This window comes from Oncorhynchus nerka, linkage group LG14, assembly GCF_034236695.1.
Source record: "Oncorhynchus nerka isolate Pitt River linkage group LG14, Oner_Uvic_2.0, whole genome shotgun sequence".
Classification (NCBI taxonomy): domain Eukaryota; kingdom Metazoa; phylum Chordata; class Actinopteri; order Salmoniformes; family Salmonidae; genus Oncorhynchus; species Oncorhynchus nerka.
Window position 1 is genome coordinate 65682310 of NC_088409.1, and position 23269 is coordinate 65705578.

Here is a 23269-nt window from a genome sequence, read left to right on the forward strand (position 1 = left end):
GAAATATGATCAGTCGTGCGATGTTTTGGTATAAATCCAAGACGTGCTTATTAACTAGTTGCTCCTACCCTCTACTTTTTTGAACATTTTGTTAAAAATCGCGCAACATTTCAGCGCCCTGCTACTCATGCCAGGAATATAGTACGTTCATATGGTTAGAATGTGTGGATAGGAAACCCTCGGACGTTTTTAAAACTGGTTAAATCACGACTGTGGCTATAACATAACGTGCGTTACATCGGAAAGCGCAGGAAAACCTGATCACAGAAAATGGAAATAAATATCCTTGCGCCACTTCCAGCAATTGTTAACAGTGAGCCGAATTAGATAAGACCGAGCATTCAACTCCCACAGCATCCCCATGTTGTCTAGAGTCTTGTGAATTGAATCATCTTTGATTCTTGGTTGAACCGAAACAGGGGCACCACTTACCTCCAGTCTCCGCCCAGATCATTCTGGAAGAGCTCTCTCGTGAAATTTTTTCCAAGACGACAGCTAATGATTTTTACATCGCCTACGGATGATTTTTATCGCTTATTAACGTTTACTAATACCTAAAGTAGCATTACAAACGTATTTCGAAGTGTTTTGTGAAAGTTTATCGTCTACTTTTTGAATTTTAAAAAATGACGTTACGTTGTGAAATCGCAGTTTTTTTCGTTTATCACACAGTCTACATATAACGATATCTTGGCTTTATATGGCCCGATTTAATCGAAATAAAGACCCAATAGTGTTTATGGGACATCTAGGAGTGCCAACAAAGAAGATGGTGAAAGGTAATGACTGTTTTCTATTTTATTGTGCGGTTTGTGTAACGCCGAAATGCTAATTATTTTGTTTACGTCCCCTGCTGTGCTTTTCTGTTGTAGTGTATTGGTGCATGCTATCAGATAATAGCTTCTCATGCTGTCGCCGAAAAGCATTTTAAAAATCTGACTTGTTGCCTGGATTCACAACGAGTGTAGCTTTAATTTGATACCCTGCATGTGTATTTTAATGAACTTTTGAGTTTTAACTAATACTATTAGCATTTAGCGTAGCGCATTTGCATTTCAGAGCTCTATTAAGGAAGTTTAGAACTCTTACATTTATAATACTACAGAAAACCTTCCCCAGGTTACTGTTCACACAAATGTCTCTAATTGTTAGGGTCAAATTTGTCTCCGTTGTTAAAGATTGGGGCTATGAGTCCTTGATTCCAGATGTCAGGGAAATTACCTACACGCACGATCAAATTAAACAGTTTTAATATAACCAATACAATTTTTGCACTGGTGAGTTTGAGCATCTCATTTAGGATACCATCAGGTCTGCATGCTTTTTTAAATTTGAGGGACTGAAGTTTCTTATAGAGCTCCTGGTCAGTAATTGGGGAGTCCAATGGATTTAGATTGTCCTTTATGGCTTTCTCTAATCCATTAAACTTCTCATGAATTTTGCATTGTTCTGCATTTGTGTCAATTTGAACGGTGTTGTAGAGTGTTTTAAAATGGGTTGTCCATATGTCACCATGTTGTATTGCTAATTCCTCTTGTTTCGCCTTATTTCATTTTTTTCCAATTTTGCCAGAAGTTGTGTTTATGTTTATGGACTCCTCACTTAGTGTCAGCTGCTTTCTGTTGTACTGTGCTTTTTTGGTTCCGAGTGTACGTTTATAGAGTTTTAAAGTCTCACAGTAATGAAGGCGTAATTCACCATTATTTGGGTCTCTGTGCTTTTGGTTGGATAGTGTTCTATGTTTTTTCCTTATAATTTTACAATCTGCATCAAACCAGTTGTCATCATCTGTGGTCTTTTACATTTAAAAAAAAAATCAATTTCATTTGTGCTTCTTTTGCCGTTTGCCTGAATATATAGTTGATGTTTTTTACTGCTAGATCGATGCCTTCTTTACTGTGAGTGAATGTGGTATCCAGAAAGTTATCTAAGAGTGTCTGGATATTTTGGTTACAGGTTGCTTTCTGGTATTCTTCTGTGCTGTTTTGGGCCCATCTGTATGAATGTCTGATGTTGTACAGCTTACTGGGCTGTGAATGTGTGGTTGTTTCCATGTCTGTTCTTTGAGGATCAACGTAATTTGGCTGTGATCAGACAGAGGTGACAGTCAATGAGCTGAGAGAGAAAGGGTCAATGTCTGCAATCATATAGTCTACTGTACTGTGGCCAAGAGGTGAGCAGTAGGTGAATCTCCCCAAAGAGTCCCCCGTAACCTACCATTGACAAAGTATAGACCCAGGCTTCGACAGAGCTGCAACAGAGCTGCAACAGCCTCATATGATATAAAATGCATCATACCGGTTGTTTTCCTTTAATGCAAATAGTTTCATTGATAATCACAAAATCTGATTGTCATTGTTTCCATCTGGGGCATGTTCAGTAGGACAGACAGTTTTCATTGGACAAACTCAGGTAAGTACCTCTCCATTTCAAAACGTCAAAACATTTGTACCTGGGACAGGCAGGAGGGGTATATGTCCTAATATGTACACCGTACAGGAGGCTAAACAGTGAGCAGCATCAAAGGCTTCCCTCCCTACTCTTGTTCTCTTTAACACCAGTGAGATATATGACTGTTTATTATAGGCCACATAGAACAAAGGGAATCTGCAATAGGCAGGGTACAATGACAGTCAGGGTCAGTGGTTGAGGTTGGTCAGTCTAACCTAGTAACAAAGAGAATGAGAAACAGTACATTGAATTTGTCTAAACTGAGATGATCTACTTAACTAGATAACTGGCCCCACAAGTTTGGATTTATTTATAATTTTCACAATTTATTGTAAAAGCCATTCAAAGCTTTCAAATCATAACAGAAATCTAAGAATAGATTCATGAACAGCATTGGTAAATGGGATACAACCACTGGATGTGGCCTTTCAGACAGAATAAAAGGTTTCCACTTTTGTTTTTGCATATGACTAAGAGTGTTGTCTTTGGCCATTTGTTATGTGAGCCAATGCACAGTATTTAACTCAAGTTATGGTTGACATGTATAGCTAAAACTGGCCAGTATGATGGTACTTTCTCATAAAATTCTCCATATAACATAAGCAAAAGCACCTATGAAAAGTTATTGTCTGATTTTAAAATAAGGTTGAAGAAAATAGGACCTGAGAAAGTCAATAGATGGACGTGTTGTGTGAACTGTGAACCATATAAGAGACTGCATCTCTTCATGGAAGGATCCCGGAAAGACAGAGTGACAGCAAGAGGAAAAAGATGACAAACAAAGAAGGACAGCTAGAAGAGGTTGACCACAACGTTTCTGAGTGTCACTATGTGGACATCCTGTGTGGGCGACAGAGGAAGCATTTCCTGTAGGGCCGAGGCCAAGGCCAGGGTCCGATAGTGGCCTCTGTCACTTTCATATAAGGAACAGAAGGATATAAGGGACAGCACAAGGATCTCCGTGTGTAGTTCGGGAAACCCGTCCAAGAGATCAGGATGCAACAGACTAAAATGCAAACGGGACTTTTAACATCTACTAACAACAGATGCAGATGTTTTAAACATTAAATTCGAGATTTGATATGTACAATGATCTCTCAACTAAATGGTCACTTACGCTCCTGATGCCGAGTTATATGTTACAAGTGCAACTATTTCTGATTTACAATGAATCATTCAGTAGGAATAATAGGAGTGTCAAACCAATCGACAACATGTTCCGCAAGCAGCAAAAATATAAACACGGGTCAAAACGAAGATAAAGCAATGATATCAATATTGACATGCTCTGCATTGCCTGGAAGAGTTTTTGTCATTCCTTCCTCAGCTGATGGTGTGCTCTAAACACACAGGCTCAAGGCCCTGGGCCCAGAGCTATCCGTTTTGGACCCCAGCCACTCTCTGCTGCAGGCTAAACACACCACCTGCTCCACCGTGGGGAACAGCAGAGCTACAGAACACAGGCTCACAGATCATCATACCCTTCGTGAAAGCCGTTGAAGGTATGACGCTTTAATTAATGACAGCATACATGTGTCATAATGCTTTAGAACATATTTATACATTTTCAGTTGATTTAAAATGGCCATTAGTCAGTTAATTGTGATCATTATGAGATGATAAGACTGTATAATGGGTCTTACATTCTTATGACAAGCCTCTTCATAATACTTGTTGGTCATTACGATATGGGTGACTACATGTTATGCTGTGTGACTGATTCCTCACCACTGCACTGACATCACTGAACAACTCATACCAGCAAATACTGGAACTACAGTGATGTAGCTCAGTGGATAGAAGAGGAACGCTATAATTATTGGATTAACGTTTCCATACAAAAATATGTCCTTCACATGCAGAACACAAAGCGCTATCTAATACATGCACGACCAGCAAGGCAAGCTTGACTAAAACTAAACCCCTGGCTTAGATGCCAGGTCAACCGTTAGGGAGTGAGTCATTCTTTCTCCAGCTCCGATATTTCCTTACTGCCATTAGGGGATAGGGCAGGGGGAGTTTGAGAGTTAGAGTGGTACCATGGTACTCCAAATGCTCAAAAGTTCCATTGACTTTGGCTGTTTGTTTCCCAAAGACACAGAGCTCTACACGAATTCCTGTGCTGGTCGGCACAAAAAGCTTTTTTCAATGTCCATAGTCCTCCAGAGGAGAGAAGGAATGGACTAGGCTACTGGACCGTCCACCACTACACTAGGTTACAGGGCCCAGCCGTCCCACACTGTTGCCCCACCACACATGCTGATACAGACAGCACATGGCCAGGGAAACCCCCAGGGAATTATTGGACAATGTGTGTGAGAACAGAGCTGACCGACAGCCTTTGGGAAACAGATATCCTAGCCTCATGATGTAAAGAGAGAATAATCGAGAAAGATAGAGTGAGGGGAAACCATGTTGATTAGTATACATATCTGGTCTCCAAATGTAACATTTCTACTTTCCATTTCCACAGTCCAACTGTTATTGTAAAAAAAAAAAATGTTTTAATGAATTATTTTTTAAAGCTTTTTTATTTTTCTCCCCAATTTTGGTCTTGTCTCATCGCTGCAACTCCCCAACGGGCTCGAGAGGCAAAGGTAGAGTCGTGCATTCTCCGAACCATGACCCGCCAAACTGCGCTTCTTAACACCAGCCAGCCAGCTTAACCCAGAAGCCAGCCGCACCAATGGGTCGGAGGAAACATTGTTCAAGTGACAGAGATCCACCTGCAAGCACCCGGCCCGCCATGCACAAACTCTCCCCTAACCCGGACAACGCTGGGCCAATTGTGCGCTGCCCTATGGGACTCCCAATGACAGCCGGTTGTGAAACAGCCTGGGATCGAATTCAGATCTGTAATGACGCCTCTAGCACTGTGATGCAGTGCCTTAGACCACTGCACCACTCGGGAGGCCCCCAACTGTTTTTGTTATACAATGAGAAATAATATGACAATCAGTTACACTATGTCTTACAACATGCCAACTATGAATCTCACTAAAGAATCCAACTCATTTATCCAACTGTACATTTCCATGTTTACAGCTCTATGCTCCCTCTTACCTTTGGTACAACCTGGATTTTAGTATGGAGCTTTCACGCCAGGAGTACTCTGACCCCAATGTTAGCTGGACAGAGATAATGCTCCATCTCTCAGGTCATGGTCCTCAGCTGGTCAGTGGGCAGAAACACCGGTGCCATGGCTTTCTGGATCCTCAGAACAGGCTGTCCCAGGACTTGCTCAGTGTACACAGAGTTCCTCCTTCTTCAACTGAAAATTCTCCAAATGGAAACAACAGCAGGCAAATGCAGCACTTCTCTCTCGCTCTCTCTAAGTGAGTCAAAAGTCTGTAACTCTATACCAGCCAGGTGACGTTTGGCTGGAGTCACAACTGCTGCCAAACTCTTTGGTACCAGGCTGTGCATCTCCAACAGTATTTTGACTGACGTATTGGTCTATTCATTAATCTTGCAGTCCCTCTTAAGAAATAAAAACAGACAAAGAGGAGCGGCGAGCCAGGAATTTGAATGTGGTGTTGCCAGAATAAGCTGAGTAACAAGTACACAAGGCCCTGTGTGTCAGTGCAACAAAACAGCAGCCACCCTCCCTCCTTTTTGGAGTTGAAAGGCAGCCCTTTCACACAATATGCTGCTTGTCAAGAGTGTCACAGACCCACCCTGCCCTCTCTCCCTTTGACTCTCACTTTGTCCTCCTCATCATCAAGTGGTAAATGTCAGTCAGTTACAAGAGAGAGGTCTTCACAAATGAGTTCAGAAACCCAGTCTGGTCTAGAAAGGAAAAAGGGAAAAGTGTTGGCTGTTGTTGTTGCTAAGGAGAGCACTATGAGAAGACGGAGTAACAAGGAAGAGGTGGAAGCAGGGTGGGGGGAGGAAACGACAGTGTGGGATATATCCCTTTGAGTAATGGAAACTGCTCCTCTGGATGGACGGACAGCCATCCTCTTCTCCCCCTCCACGACATTCAAGAATCTCCTTCCCAAAACAACTCTATTTCTGTAAGGTTGTGCTTTTCCCTTCTCAGTGAAGCATGTGTTCTTGAACGTAGCCCTGTTTCTTTGTGTTCTGGAACGTAGCCCTGTCTTTCATTTTTGTTCATTGATTTCACCTGTGTTTGTTTCTCACCTGGTCTCATCAGCTCCCTATTTAGTTCAGTTCTTTCTGTTTGTATGTTTGTGAGGTATTGTTTGTTTTTGACTGCCTATCTGTGTTTGACCATTGCCTGCCTGCGACCACGATTCCTGCCTTCTGCGAAGGCTTAATAGACATCTGCCGTGCTCTGCGGGTGAATCTACTCCTTTTTCTCCTACTCCTATTCATTGCAATTTTGAATTGTTCATGTTCAGACAACATGCAGAGTGAAATCACAGATTCCGACCTGGTGAATATGAATTGAAAGCCTGCAATATATCATAGTACTCTAGCTCTTGTTTTGGACAAGCATCTTGTGTTCATATGTAGTCAAATGATGTGGCCGATGAGACATTTTCCAGACAAATAGCCAGAGAGAGAGTGGTTTCCTTGGACAAAGTGAAAACGGGTTCAATGTTCAACTGTGTTAAATGTTACCAGTGACTTACATGATGACATCTTGTTTGGCCCGCCAACCATGTGTTACCGTGACAACACATCTGGAAAACACCCCAACGATCAGTCTGGCGTGTTCTCAGATATTGCACCAGTAATAATGATGATCAGCTAATGTTGGGTTTCAACTACCACCAAGGAAATCTATGAATGCTAATATGGTTAGCAGACGCTTTTATCTAAAGCAACTTACGTCCAACCGGCTTCACATCCACAGTCCACGCGGAACCACGCCAGCTCAAGACCTCCACATCTGGCTCCTTCATCTGCGTGGTGGTCTGAGACCAGCCACCGGACAGCTAATAAAACTGTGGGTCTGCACAACCAAATAATTTCTGCACAAACTGTCAGAAACCGTCTCAGCGAAGCTCACCTGCGTGCTCGTCATCCTCACCAGGGTCTTGACCTGACTGCAGTTTAGTGGCATAACCGACTTCAGTGAGCAAATGCTCACCTTCGATGGCCCCTCGCACGCTGGAGAAGTGTGCTCTTCATGGTTGATGAATCCCGGTTTCAACTGTACTGGGCAGATGGCAGACAGCGTGTACAGCGTAGTGTGGGCGAGCGGTTCGCTGATGTCAATGTTGTGAACATGTTGTGAACAGAGTGCCCCATGGTGGAGTTATGGTATGGGCAGGCATAATCTACAGACAATGGACACAATTGCATTTTATCAATGACAATTTGAATGCAGAGAGATATCGTGACGAGATCCTGAGGCCCATTGTTGTGCCATTCATCCGCTGCCGTCACCTCATGTTTCAACATGATAATTCACAGCCCCATGTCGCAAGGATCTGGACACAGTTCCTGGAAGCTGAAAATGTTCTTCCATGGCCTGCATACTCACTAGACATGTCACTCACTGAGCATGTTTGGGATGCTCTGGATCGACGTGTACGACAGTATGTTCCAGTTCCCGCCAATATACAGCAACTTCGTACAGCCATTGAAGAGGAGTGGGACAACGTTCCACAGGCCACAATCAACAGCCTGATCAACTCTATGCGAAGGAGATGTGTTGCGCTGCATGAGGCAAATGGAGTCACACTAGATACTGACAGATCTTTTTGATCCATGCCTCTACCTTTTTTTTTATGGTATCTATGACCAATAGATGCATATCAGTATTCCCAGTCATGTGAAATCCATAGATTAGGGGCTAATGAATTTATTGTAACTCAGTAAAATCTTTATAAAATGATGCATGTTGTGTTTATATTTTTGTTCAGTGTATATGACAGCTAGTGCTCTATTGTATACAATATATAAGATATATCTGTCAAAAATAACCTATTTCATCTTGTTTATATACTTCCCATTTCATGTTTATTTAAGAGACAGTGAGGAAAGACATGGAAGTGAGGAGGAGAAAGTGTGTTACTGTGTTAGAAGGGCATTGGCCAGATTTGACCTCACACCAGCATACATATGCCCTGAAGCAAGCGTCATTAACCGCTTGAGCACACCAGAGTAGACCACTTATTTCTGTTCTGTCAATACTGTGCATTTCTCTAATGGTGTAAAGGGGACCATGCATCTTATTAGACCATTATGTAGTTTCAAAAAGGTTATTCCCAGGAAACTCTGAGTGTATGATCCCATTCAAGGTAGCCAGCAGTAGTAATTAACAGGCCGGTGCACAGTACCTACAGCAGAAGTGGGACTGGTGGAACAACACAGTAACATTTGACACAGTACAGAGGACACACTGAAAGACTGGCTGGGTGATTACAACATGGCCCTGATTTCTGTGAGAACAGAACAGAACAAGCTTTCATAACAAAGGAGTTATTATTGCAGTTTAAGTCCGTTTCTAGGGAACATTTCTCTCTGCTAGGCCCCCAAAACGTGTCTGACCCACTGCAAAACCACTCTCTCACTCCCTCCCTCTCTCTATTTCTCTCAATAGCATCCACTGTTTAAGGAGTGGGAAGAAGCAGGGACTAAACGTGGAAATGACTGTTGCCTCTGTAATGGGTCTGTGCCTGCCCTCTCGCTCTCTCTCTCCCTGTCTCTATCCCCTGTCTCCCTTTCTCTCTCCATCTCCCTCTATCCTCCTCTCCTTCTCCCCACTCTGAAAAGAGAAGCTGCAAAGAGACTATGAGAGAACAGTTAGAAGAGGCAGAAGTACACAGACATGATCATTGTCTGTTGGTCTCCATCGTAGCCAGCTAGCAAAGCATTACCTAGTTAATCTGCCCTGTAGATCTCAGCTTCCAGTGTGCAGACTCAGGGGAGGACAATCCAGGCTTGTATTGTGTCTGTCTGGGGCTCTGATAAACCAAGGCCAGTCAGAGGACCCACTCCTGGAGGTTGGCATTGACACAAACAACCAGATGGGGTCCAAAGAAGGAATAATGATATCCAACCAAGAGTGACTATACAAATTCCCCCACGATCTCTATGAATTATAACATTTTGTTATAGACTTAGTTAAGTTTGTTTAAACCCTTTACAATTTAACAATAAAGTATCCCAAGATAAACAAGCATATGATCCACTAATTTGTTCATTCATTCATGATTCTCCTTCTTTTAAACCAGCAACAGCGAATAAAGAATAAACTATATTGAATAACATGCCAATAGATCAACTCTCGTCAAGGGACCTTTAGAACAATGACAGATCTACACATGCAGCCAACACAAAGTGAGTAACGTGTCTCACCTGGAGTCTTTCAGACAACGCTACTCTCCCAGCTGATTGTCAGTCTGAAAAAGTCAACCCTTCTAACAAAGCATAATGGAAGTTTACTTTACCTGAGGGTAAGTTTCCAGTAACAACAAGAGAAAAACGCCAGGACTGAGCACAAACACAGCTTGTCACAAAGAGGGCACCACTGTCAGTCTTCTTCACGTACAGCAAAACCCAAATAAAAAAGCCTGGATGGAATCCAAAAGGGGGAGAGCGAGAGGTGCAGCAGGAGGTTTTTTTTTTGCGGTCAGTCGCTCCGATGTTTGAGAGGCTCTCCCTGTCCTAAACACACTCTCTCACATCACACTGTCATGACAAAAAGAGTGACAACGCAATGTGTCCTGTGCTATGCTCTGCTGACATGGTCTGCCCCCCCCCCTCTATCTCTCTCATTCTCCCTCCCTCAGTTTTCCTGTGCTGTCAACCACTCCTAGTAGGACACAAGGCAGTCATTCTTCTGGCTAAAGAAATCCTTACTTGTTCTCACAAAGCAGAAACAGAAACAAGTTCACCTTGAGTCACTGGCATATTTTGGAGGAGGTTGAAATTATTATAACCATTAGATAGATGCATGCACTCTTCACTGAAACAGCCCCAAAGACGCATCCAATTAGTTATTTTGACCTGCTGTGTTCCTGCATTTTAATACCAGATACCTCACTTCTTCAACATAAAATAAAGAACTATATTTATTCCTTAAACTTTTATATTGGAAACTCTATATTTTTTGCAGCTAATATAGATTGACTGAGTCAAATATGGGCAAGCGGCCAGGTGTCACTGAGAAAAACAGTAAGTGGTGAAAACAACATGAAATATAACAACTAGTTGGGGCAGTTATTAATCACATGTATATTATTGTCAAAGTGAACATAAATTGCCTTTTGTAGATGCTCAGAGCCTCGGACTCAGCTGTCATAATTGGTTCAAGCTGTCATGGCTGACCTAACCAGTGATGCTGCTGATGGTCAGCCTGGCTCTAACACAGACAGACACAGACACAAACACCCAAACAACATAGCCACAAATATAGCTCCTATAGCCTCATAAAAAGCCTGGCTCTAACACAGACAGAATACAAACACCCAAACAACATAGCCACAAATATAGCTCCCATAACCACAGAAAAAGCACACAATTTTCCTGATAAAAAAATATACATTACTGTTTTACATTACTGCGCTGTTCTTTGAAGAGATTAGTACGCAGCGTTGTACGAGATCTTCAGTTTCTTGTCAATTTCTCACATGGAATAGCCTTAATTTCTCAGAACAAGAATAGACTAACGAGTTTCAAAAGAAAGTGCTTTGTTTCTGGCCATTTTAAGTCTGCAATCAAACCCACAAATGCTGATGCTCCAGATGCTCAATTGGTCTAAAGAAGGCCAGTTTTATTGCTTCTTTAATCAGAATAACAGTTTTCAGCTGTGCTAACATAATTGCAAAAGGGTTTTCTAATGATCAATTAGCCTTTTAAAATGATAAACTTGGATTAGCTAACACGACGTGCCATTGGAACACAGGAGTGATGGTGGCTGATAATTTGCCTCTGTACGCCTATGTAGATATTCCATTAAAAATCTGCCGTTTCCAGCTACAATAGTCATTTACAACATTAACAATGTCTACACTGTATTTCTGATCAATTTCATGTTATTTTAATGGACAAAAAATGTGATTTTCTTTAAAAAACAAGGACATTTCTAAGTGACCCCAAACCTTTGAACGGTAGTGTATATATACAGTACCAGTCAAAAGTTTGGAGACACATTCTCATTCAAGGGGTTTTCTTTATTTGACTATTTTCTACAATGTCTAATAATAGTGAAGACATCAAAACTAGGAAATAACACATATGGCATCATGTAGTAACCAAAAAGTGATAAACAAATCAAAATATATTTTATATTTGAGATTCTTCAAAGTTGCCACCCTTTGCATTGATGACAGCTTTGCACACTTTGCACACTTGGCATTCTCTCAACCAGCTTCATGAGGTAGTCACCTGGAATGCATTTCAGTTAACAAAAGTGCCTTGTTAAAAGTTCATTTGTGGAATTTCTTTCATTATTAATGCGTTTGAGCCAATCAGTTTTGTTGTGACAGGGTAGGGGTGGTATACAGAAGATAGCTCAATTTGGTAAAATACCAAGTCCATATTATGGTAAGAACAGCTCACATAAGCAAAGATAAACTATATTAAGTTATTAAGTTAAGTCAATCAGGAAAATGTCAATAACTTTGCAAGTTTCTTCAAGTGCAGTCGCAAAAAAACATCAAGTGCTATGATGAAACTGGCTCTCATGAGGACCGCCACAGGAAAAGAAGACCCAGAGTTACCTCTGCTGCAGAGGATAAGTTCATTAGAGTTACCAGCCTCAGAAATTGCAGCCCAAATAAATGCTTCATGGAGTTCAAGTAAAAGACACATCTCAACATTAACTGTTCAGAGGAGACTGTGTGAATCAGGCCTTCATGGTCGAATTGCTGCAAAGAAACCACTACTAAAGGACACCAATAAGAAGAGACTTGCTTGGGCCAAGAAACACGACCAATGGACATTAGACCAGTGAACATCTTTGTGAGACGCAGAGTAGGTGAACGGATGATCTCTGCATGTGTGGTTCCCACCATGAAACATGGAGGAGGAGGTGTGGTGGAATGTGGATGCTTTGCAGGTCATTTTTCCACGATACGCCATCCCATCTGGTTTGAGGTTAGTGGGAATATCATTTGTTTTTCAACAGGACAAAGACCCAACACACTTCCAGGCTGTGTAAGGGCTATTTGACCAAGGAGAGTGATGGAGTACTGCATCAAATGACCTGGCCTCCACAATCACCCGACCTCAACCCAATTGAGATGGTTTGGGATGAGTTGGACGACAGAGTGAAGGAAAAGCAGCCAACAAGTTCTCAGCATATGTGGGAACTCCTTCAAGACTGTTGGAAAAGCATTCCAGGTGAAGCTGGTTGAGAGAATTGCAAAGAGTGTGCAAAGCTGTCATCAAGGGTGACTACTTTGAAGAATCTAAAATCTAAAATCTATTTTGATTTGTTTAACACTTTTTGGTTTCTACATTATTCTGTATGTGTTATTTCACAGTGTTGATGTCTTCATTATTATTTGACAATGTAGAAAATAGTACAAATAAAGAAAACCCCTTGAATGAGTAGCTGTGTCCAAAATGTTTACTGGTACGGTATATATTGAGATGGACATGAAAGAGAAATTCAATGAAAGATGGAAAAGCATCAGCAGGCAGGCAGAAGTGGGTCAGATGTTTGGAAAGTCCTTTCAAACATGGATAAGTAATTTAAGATGGAGAGAACTATTTGCCTACAAAGTTAGCTGTGGATTGGAAAGCAGCGGCACTCTTTCATCAACCTTGCGTGGTCTGTACTTCGCTAAGTCTAAACCGTCTATTTACATGTAATTACTCTCCCCACAGAGATAGGCTTGCACAAAGCCAAATTCTCCCCCAAACCACTGTGTGTGTGTGTGTGTGTGTGTGTGTGTGTGTGTGTAAATGATGAGGAGTTATTTTGAGCTTGAACTAGGGAATGAACACCTGCACATGTATTGTAGGTATGGCATACAGTACCTGTATCAAAAAGATTCATAATAAATGCTACTCTGCCCATGTACATTACACATATATTAGACTTGAGATGAGAAAATAAGGTGTACCTCATTATCTCTTTAACCCCAATTAATGATTGTTGTATTGACCAATACTGTCTGAGTTCCTCTCCTCATCCCGGTGGTTGTATTGACCAATACTGTCTGAGTACCTCTGCTCATCCAGGTGGTTGTATTGACCAATACTGTCTGAGTTCCTCTCCTCGTCCAGGTGGTTGTATTGACCAATACTGTCTGAGTTCCTCTCCTCATCCAGGTGGTTGCAACAGAGTGCTTTCTCTACATCCACATCCATGACTATTCTATTGATCACATAAAGGATCTTCAGATACATGGAGCAGGCCTTTGCCTAGAAGCTGCTTAAATACAGCCTTGGTGTAGGTGCAAGCTGGTGACGCTGATATTGTCAGTCTCGGCCACATCCACATGCTTGCAGTGGATGGCCTCCAGATTGAGGGCCTGACAAAAACTAGGACAAAGCAATTGGCTAGATTCTGCTCTGTTCCAGCTGTCGTGGGCACCCCAGCTGTTTGGGGAAGGAGGTGCTTTCTGTACCATGCATACAGGCACCTTTGACATTTTTGGATCCTTTTTTTTGTACATTTGATTGGTTGATTCAAATGAAGTATTTAACGTGTGTGTGTGGGTTGATTTTGAGCATGAACTAGGGAGAATGAACATCTCCGAATGTATTGTAGGTATGTCACACATGATCTTCACTTACTCCAGACCATGTCCCTGTAAATACCCTATAAATACACATAAAGATCTCAGGAGCCCCTATTAAATATACCCTTTATTAACAGCCCACTATTGATCTGCATACTGCAAACACATAGGTTGCAGGATAAATTGCACCCTAATCAAGTGCACTATGTAGGGAATAGGGTTTAATTTGGGATGCAACCATACAGTACACTGTTAAACTAAATGAAGACACAACAGGCTGTGTCAGTAGAAAGCTTGCCTCTGCTTTCCTTTCATTTGAAATGAATAGCATATTTCGCCTACCCCCCTCCTACTCAATTCCTATTGGCTGTTAGGAGCATGTATGAATGGCCCAGGGCCTAATTTGAAGTAAACCTTCATTACAGACGTCAAAGGGATTGATAGGCACTGACTTGATCCTTTGAGCTGGTTTCAGCGTCTCAATCGGTGAACAAAACAACCTATTCCAGGTCTGGAACAGTACTGTAGTCAGGTCTGGAAATTCATGGAGTGATTTCAGACTACAATAGAGTAGGAATTCAGAGATTCCAAGGAAATGGGTCACCGTTTCTCCAGAAGTACAAGTAGATTATTCAATATTTCTACTAGCTGCAGGCTAAATGTGTAAAATGTTACTATTCTGAAGCCACATATCCTTTCTCGTTTGTTACTTAGTATTTTCTACATTAACATCAGCATAAAGTAAGAATTCAAGATGACCATGTGAATAGGTAAATCACTGTTAGTAGATGACTCTCCATTTTAATAGTGTTATGCTGGAATATGACAACAGACCACATTGAGTAGTGTTGCCGTGAGGGATTTAAACAACCAGCAAAACTCACTATCCCTTCATGTTTTCTCCCATTCTAGTTCACACTCTGCAACAGACTGCTGAACAGCTGGAAATTACCAAGAATCAGTTGGATATTCTATCTAATCAACATGAGGGCTGTATGTACTGTATGAAGCATATCAGAGTAGGAGTTGTGATCTAGGATCAGGTCCCTCCTGTCTATGAAATCTTATTCATTATGATCTAAAAGGCAAAACTGATCCTACATTCGCACTCATACTCTGAGATTCCTGATTCATATGGCCGCAGAACCATACAGAGATATACAGAAGTGCTCTGAATATGATGCAACAAGCGTGCCACCCAGTGGGAGTTTAGTGTAAAACAGTGACAGTTTCAAATTAGAGGTGGAAATCCTAAACAGGTATAAAACATGGGCTATAATATGATTAACTAAGTCAAGAAACCTAAATATGTTCAGATAATGGAGGTACAATACATAATTCATTCCACTTGTCTCTGTGAAATTATTGAATCTCAAAAAAAATGTTGACAGAAAAAACAAATACTTTAAAGAAAACAGTGGTTTTGTTTTAAGATTCAAATAGCAGTTTCACTATATACCTTTGTATACCATGCGCTGTTTTAGGAAATGAAAAACAAATAGGATTGCTAGGCCTCCGTAAAATAACATGTGAGTGTTACGATAAGGAAGACCCTAACAAAATCAGGCTGACAGTCTGTTTGGGAGTGGGTCTCTCACGCACAACAGCACCACTACGATTTGAAGCATCATGGGAAGGAAATTCCACATACTCTAATAGAATGCATCCAATTTCATCTTCCCTCTGTCTCTTCCTCTCTGTCTCTCTGTCTCTCTCTCTCTCTCTCTCTCTCTCTCTCTCTCTCTGTCTCTCTCTCTGTTTCTATCTATCTCTGTCTCCCTCTTGCTCTCTCTCTTTCTCTTTGTCTCTATCTCTGTCGCCCCCTCTTGCTCTCTCTCTTGCTCTCTCTCTCTCTCTCTCTCTCTCTCTCTCTCTCTCTCTCTCTCTCTCACACACACACACACACGCACACAGACGCTCTCTTTTTGTCTCTCCCAGACATACATTCTCTCTCATGGCCCAAGCCAGTGGCGACACATCATTCAGGGTAGGTGGGGCAGAGACCCACCTGTTTTGAGACCCACATTTTTTTAAATATATATATATTCTACCAGTCAAAAGTTTGGACACACCTATAGTACTCATTCCAGGGTATTTTTTTATTTGTACTATTTTCTAAACTATGAAATAACACATATGGAATCATGTAGTAATAAAAAAAGTGTTATTTTACCAGGTAGACTAGTTGAGAACAAGTTCTCATTTACAACTGTGACCTGGCCAAGAATAAAGCTAAGCAGTTCAACACATACAACAACACAGAGTTACACATGGAATAAACAAACATACAGCCAATAATACAGTAGAAAAAAATCTACATACAGTGTGTGCAAATGAGGTAAGATAAGGGAGGTAAGGCAATAATTAGGCCATGGTGGCGAAGTAATTTCGGCAGATAATCTTAAAAGGAGAGGGTCCAGATTGTCTAGCCCGGCTGATTTGTAAGGGTCCAGATTTTGCAGCTCTTTCAGGACATCAGCTATCTGGATTTGGGTGAAGGAGAAATGGGGAGGCTTGGGCGAGTTGCTGTGGGGGGTGCAGGGCAGTTGACTGGGGTAAGGGTATCCAGGTGGAAAGCATGGCCAGACGTAGAAAAATGCTTATTGAAATTCTCAATTATAGTGGATTTATCGGTGGTGACAGTGTTTCCTAGCCTTAGTGCAGTGGGCAGCTGGGAGGAGGTGCTCTTATTCTCCATGGACTTTACAGTGTCCCAGAACTTTTTTGAGTTTGTGCTACAGGATGCAAATTTCTTAGCTTTCCTAACTGCCTGTGTATATTGGTTCCTAACTTTCCTGAAAAGTTGCATATCACTGGGGCTATTCAATGGAATTGGAAACAAATAGGATTGCTAGGCCTCCGTAAAATTCTGCTAATGCAGAACGCCACAGGATGTTTTTGTGCTGGTCAAGGGCAGTCAGGTCTGGAGTGAACCAAAGGCTATACATGTTCCTGGTTCAACATTTTTTGAATGGAGCATGCTTATTTAAGATGGTGAGGAAGGCACTTTTAAAGCATAACCAGGCATCCTCTACTGACTGGATGAGGTCAATATCATTCCAGGATACCCCGGCCAGGTCGATTAGAAAGGCCTGCTCGCTGAAATCTTTTAGGGAGCATTTGACAATGATGAAGGGTGGTTGTTTGACAGCAGACCCATTACGGATGCAGGCAATGAGGCAGTGATCGCTGAGATCTTGGTTGAAAACAGCAGAGGTGTATTTGGAGGGCAGGTTGGCTAGGATGATATCTATGAGGGTGCCCGTGTAACCAGCCTTTGCCTTGATGACAGTTTGCACACTCTTGGCATTCTCTCAACCAGCTTCAGGAGGTAGTTACCTGGAATGCATTTCAGTTAAAAGGTATGCCTTGTTAAAAGTGGCAGACTTGAAGGGACAGATAAGGCAACTGGCATCCTGGATGACATGTGAGAATGACCAAAAATAGGAAGTTCCTTCTCAGGGAAAAAGAGCTCAATACTGTTTGTATTTGTTCACATTATCCTGATTTGCCTAAATCAAGAGAACAACACTGAAAAGTGAGTGGTCTGCCAACCTGACACTAAAGACTACTGAGCAGAAGTACTGACAGAGTACACCATGTATACAGTATATACAGTGGCAAATGTATTTTAGTAGGCCTAATTAATTGACACATTACAGTGTAGTGCTTCTCTGGGCGTCCATGAAATGCCAGAGATTTGATGTCTTTATCAGATTAGTCCAACTGTTCAGAGTAGAAAGGATACTGACAGTCTTATGATGATATTCTACTACACCATTAAACTCCTACTCAAAGGTAACTAGATTGCCCGTTGTTGACACTCAACCCCAAGCCCTAACCCAGGCAACCTCCAACCAGGTTGTGTTATCTTTCCCAGGAAGAAAAGCCCGGTGGCATAATTATCGCCTGGGTGTCACCACATGGGCCACAACAGCCGGCCTCCTTTGAACTGCAGCCCTAAGGTCAATGTCCACCGCCTGTGAATAAGTGGCCTTAATCATCTCTAATCTACTGAGTAAATACAACATTCCATCTCCTATGTGAGTATTAGATAGGATTAATCAAGAGGGTGGATAACCGTATAATGGTCTGTCAGAGCATGGGCAATTACAGTTTAAGATGGCCAAACATGTGACACAGAGGTGACATGGACACTACACAACTGTTGAATGTTGAATTTCAAATATAGTGTTTAGAAATACAATTTACGTTTTCTAGTACTTAACACTTGACAAATATTGTTGGAGGTTTTTACAGTGCTTATAAAGAGGTTATAAAACAACAAATACAAATAAAGTATTCAGGTTTACATTAGTTTTAAGTTACTAAGCTTGACGTAAAAAGAAAATACAGATTTAGAAAATACGTAATAAAGCAATAACACAGCTAGAACCATGCGTCATACTAGAACCATGCGTCATACTAGAACCATGCGTCATACTAGAACCATGCGTCATACTAGAACCATGCGTCATACTAGGACCATGCGTCATACTAGAACCATGCGTCATACTAGAACCATGCGTCATACTAGAACCATGCGTCATACTAGAACCATGCGTCATACTAGGACCATGCGTCATACTAGAACCACGCGTCATACTAGAACCATGCGTCATACTAGAACCATGCGTCATACTAGGACCATGCGTCATACTAGGACCATGCGTCATACTAGGACCATGCGTCATACTAGGACCATGCGTCATACTAGAACCATGCGTCATACTAGGACCATGCGTCATACTAGAACCATGCGTCATACTAGGACCATGCGTCATACTAGGACGTCATACTAGGACCATGCGTCATACTAGGAACCATGCGTCATACTAGGACCATGCGTCATACTAGGACCATGCGTCATACTAGAACCATGCGTCATACTAGGACCATGCGTCATACTAGAACCATGCGTCATACTAGAACCATGCGTCATACTAGAACCATGCGTCATACTAGAACCATGCGTCATACTAGAACCATGCGTCATACTAGGACCATCGTCATACTAGAACCATGCGTCATACTAGGACCATGCGTCATACTAGAACCATGCGTCATACTAGAACCATGCGTCATACTAGAACCATGCGTCATACTAGAACCATCGTCATACTAGAACCATGCGTCATACTAGAACCATGCGTCATACTAGGACCATGCGTCATACTAGAACCATGCGTCATACTAGAACCATGCGTCATACTAGAACCATCGTCATACTAGGACCATGCGTCATACTAGAACCATGCGTCATACTAGAACCATGCGTCATACTAGAACCATGCGTCATACTAGGACCATGCGTCATACTAGAACCATGCGTCATACTAGAACCATGCGTCATACTAGAACCATGCGTCATACTAGGACCATGCGTCATACTAGAACCATGCGTCATACTAGAACCATGCGTCATACTAGGACCATGCGTCATACTAGGACCATGCGTCATACTAGAACCATGCGTCATACTAGAACCATGCGTCATACTAGAACCATGCGTCATACTAGAACCATGCGTCATACTAGGACCATGCGTCATACTAGGACCATGCGTCATACTAGGACCATGCGTCATACTAGGACCATGCGTCATACTAGGACCATGCGTCATACTAGAACCATGCGTCATACTAGGACCATGTATTTTGGTCAATCATGTCACATGACCTGGATTTGAACCTTTATTTTAAGCCTTTTCCAGAAATAAGAATTAGACCAAATATGAAAGCAATTGTTTAAGGATGGTGCTGGACCATGTGACATAAAAAGAAAAGGGGACAGTTGAACAAAAAAGCTTTAAATAAATGTTCACATTTAATTACATTTAACCTTTATTAACTAGGCAAGTCAGTTAAGAACAAATTCTTATTTACAATGACAGCCTACCCCGGCCAAACCCGGACGACGCTATGCTAATTGTGCACCGTGCACATGCACTGACTAAAAAAACAACTTCAGAGAATAGTAGCTTACCTTGAAGCGGACCATCTTGAGCATCATCCTCCAGTCCAGGTGAAGAGGCTGCTTCTTACATGCAACAGATTCTCAGCAGGTCCAGAAGCACTTCCAGTTCTACCTCCACTGTGCACAGTTTAAACTGTGCTCACCAAACCATGCAGTAATCACACCACAAATACCAGTGTCTTAAGCACTGTCCTGATGTTAGTTTTCTGACAGACTGAATCGTGAAATCAGACTCTCTAACAACATACCAATGATAATGGTGTTCTGTTGAGTCTATTGTATGTGGCCTGCTCTCCCCACTGCCTCTCTCTCCTTTGAGACCCTTTACAAAGCCCGGCTCAGTGCTTATCTGCCTGTTCATTCATTTGCAAAAAAAAGACACACCCTCTTTTATCACTGGAAGAGCTGCTATTAGCACCCCCCCCCCCCCTATCCCTCCTTCCCCTTATTTTTCCACGGTTGCCCATCTGTTTGAATGACCACAAAGGATTTGCCTGTCCCCGTGTCAACAACCATTACCATCTACATTTGTTTTATTTAATATCTCCCTCTCTGTGGCTTCTAATGTCATCACCCAGTCTGTTTCCATCCATGTTTTCCATGATCCAATCCCCTACAAACTTGCCCAGCCGACTCTCATCCTTTCAACTGCTCCTCACTCCTAGTAATCAAGGAACAAATCAGGTCAGCCCTGAACTAATCCAACGCATGCTTATTCATTCATGCCTTCTTATTTATTGCACTATCCTGCTCCCTAAATCAACGGTTAAATATGTGTTACTGACCCTCTTGAAAAATCACTTTATGAAAAGAAATAGATTTATGTCATGCAGATTTGACCAGAAACAATCCCACAACAGATCATCCTTGCTGGCCCTTGGAGATGGACATTGGTTGTGTGACTAGCTGGGTTCAAACCCGTGTCTCTGTCACACCACAACACTGTGTTAGCCCGCTGTGCTCAAGTCTCAGGTAAGGTTACTCAACACGTGAGTGTGTTTCACACCTCCATGACAGTTGCATGGTCCAGTGAATGTAGAAGCAACATTTTTCATTGAAGAGTGTAGTTTATCAGGTCTATTGTATTTCTGAATCCTTATCATTTGGTCATAACTTATCATCTGAATTTAATTGTCTTCATAGTTGGGGAGGAGTGTATCAGAGGACAAATTATATTATGGTGTTTACGTGTGTGGGACATCATTTGTGACCCGATTCAGGGAACTAGGTGTATGTCGCAAGTCAGGACTTCACAGGAGAGCCGTTTGAACTTTAAAAATATGTTTTTATCAAAATGCTTTTTTCTGGCAGAAATGCCTTCTCGAACATGGGAACTTTCATGTGCCTTAATATCAAACTTGTATGCCATCTGTAAATACAAATACAATAAATTACGAGCCTGGTTGGTTTAGCCACAGAAAAACTTCCCACTAGCTGTGACTGGCTGAGATAATGAGTGGGCGGGACATGCCGAAAGATGAGTTTGGATTGGTCTGACTGGAGCTGGTCAGTGTGTCTAGGTAACCGTGTTGATTGTGGCTTTAAAAAAAAGTATTGCGTAGTAAAACTGCATAAACCTAATGTCAAGTTAAAGTGTACTGTTAGCTAGCTTATGTTAGCTGGCTGGCTCGCTAGTGAACGTTATGTGTATGCTCTCCACTTTCTAGAGGACCGAGTTTTGAAATCAGTGGAATTCAAGTATGATAGCTAAGGAGATGGAGAAAACACCCGTCTGGATTACATCTTCAAACCAAGGGCAACCATGCATGGCATCAGACAGGGGACGAGTCCAATCATGATGCATACGGGTAAGATAGTGTCATGTCTGCCCCCCCCACCCTCCGGCGCTTGAGGGCGCCAGGCTGCCCTGCATCACTCACTCCTATCATCTATTACGCACACCTGCTTCCCTCGTCACGTGCATCTGCGATATTGGACTCACCTGGACTCACTCATCATCTGCTTATTTCCTCCTTTATATTTGTCAGTTCCCTTGTTTTTTCCCCCGCTGCTGTATTGATTGTCTTTTGTTTGTGTTACCTGTTTGCTGACACTGTTCCTGTCTCGTTCCATGTCCGTTATTTATTAAATATTTTACTCCCGTACCTGCTTCGTCTCTCCAGCGTCATTCCATGTGACAGAATACAGCAGCCAACATACGAAGCATCGGGGAGTATTGGCGTTCCGGTTGGTATGGTGACGCCGCCGATCGAACCGGGGGTGCCTAGCCAGCTCGTTGGGCTTCCACGCCCTAGCTGGCTAGAGAGGTTTCCTTGCCCTGGTTGGCTTGGATGGCGCCCATCTCACATCGGGCCTCAGCCGGATCGTTAGTTCTTGTTTGCCCAGCCGGTCCAGGAGTTTGTTTTATTGTTGTTTTTGTTGGTGACGTCGGGGTGGATTCCGCCACTGATGGAACCGGGGTTGCCTAAGCTAGCCCTTCGGGCGTCCACGCCCTGGCTGGCTCGAGAGGTTTCGTTCCCTCGGTTGGCTCGGCAGGTTTCCATCCCACTTCACGCTCCTCTGGATTGTCGGGCTACCTCTCTGCAGCGGGATTGACAGGCGTCTTTCCTAAGCCGGATGTTAGGCCTCTCTGCAGCGGGATTGACTGATGGCGTCTTTCCTAAGCCCTTCGGGGATGTTGGCTGGCTCGATGCCTCGGTTGGCCAGGTTTCCATCCCACCAGGCTCCCACGCTATTGTCAGTTCGTCAGGCTTCCACACCCCTACCGGCTTGCCCAGCACCCATGCCTCAGCTGGTTCACCCAGCTGGGATGCCGGGTGATGCCTGAAGAGGGGGGGGTTACTGTCATGTCTGCTCCCGCTCCCCCCACCCGGCGCTTGAGGGCGACAGGCTGCTCTGCATCACTCCTATCACCTATTACGCACACCTGCCTTCCTTCGTCACGCGCATCTGCAATACTGGACTCAACTGGACTCACTCATCATCTGTTTGTTTCCTCCCCTATATTTGTCAGTTCCCTTGCTGCTGTATTGATTGTCTTTTGTTTGTGCTACCTGTTTGCTGACACTGTTCCAGTCTCGTTCCATGTCCGTTATTAAACGTTTTACTCCCCGTACCTGCTTCGTCTCTCCAGCGTCATTCCATGTCACAGATAGTCTAGCTAGCTACATTTTCAGATATTACACGTTTCAAATTTTGACAGAAAGTGGTTTCATTTCAAGTGTACTGTTTGCTAGCTAATGTTAGCCAGCACATTTCTATTAATTTTG

General features: G+C 42.6%; 1 protein-coding gene across 12 annotated transcripts in view; it reads right to left on the reverse strand.

Moving 5' to 3' along the window:
• LOC115141261 (pleckstrin homology-like domain family B member 1) overlaps positions 1-10061 on the reverse strand; it is a 109114-nt gene extending 99053 nt beyond the window's left edge. For 7 of the 12 annotated variants that reach the window (XM_065000288.1, XM_065000282.1, XM_065000281.1 and 4 more), the window contains exon 1: positions 9819-10061. The gene's annotated coding sequence lies outside the window, so the exon portion shown is untranslated. Of the gene's footprint in view, positions 1-5514; positions 5866-9818 lie in introns of those variants that run through there. The other 5 variants (XM_065000286.1, XM_065000289.1, XM_065000285.1 and 2 more) reach the window with 3 other exon arrangements.
• Positions 10062-23269: the final 13208 nt, after the last annotated feature.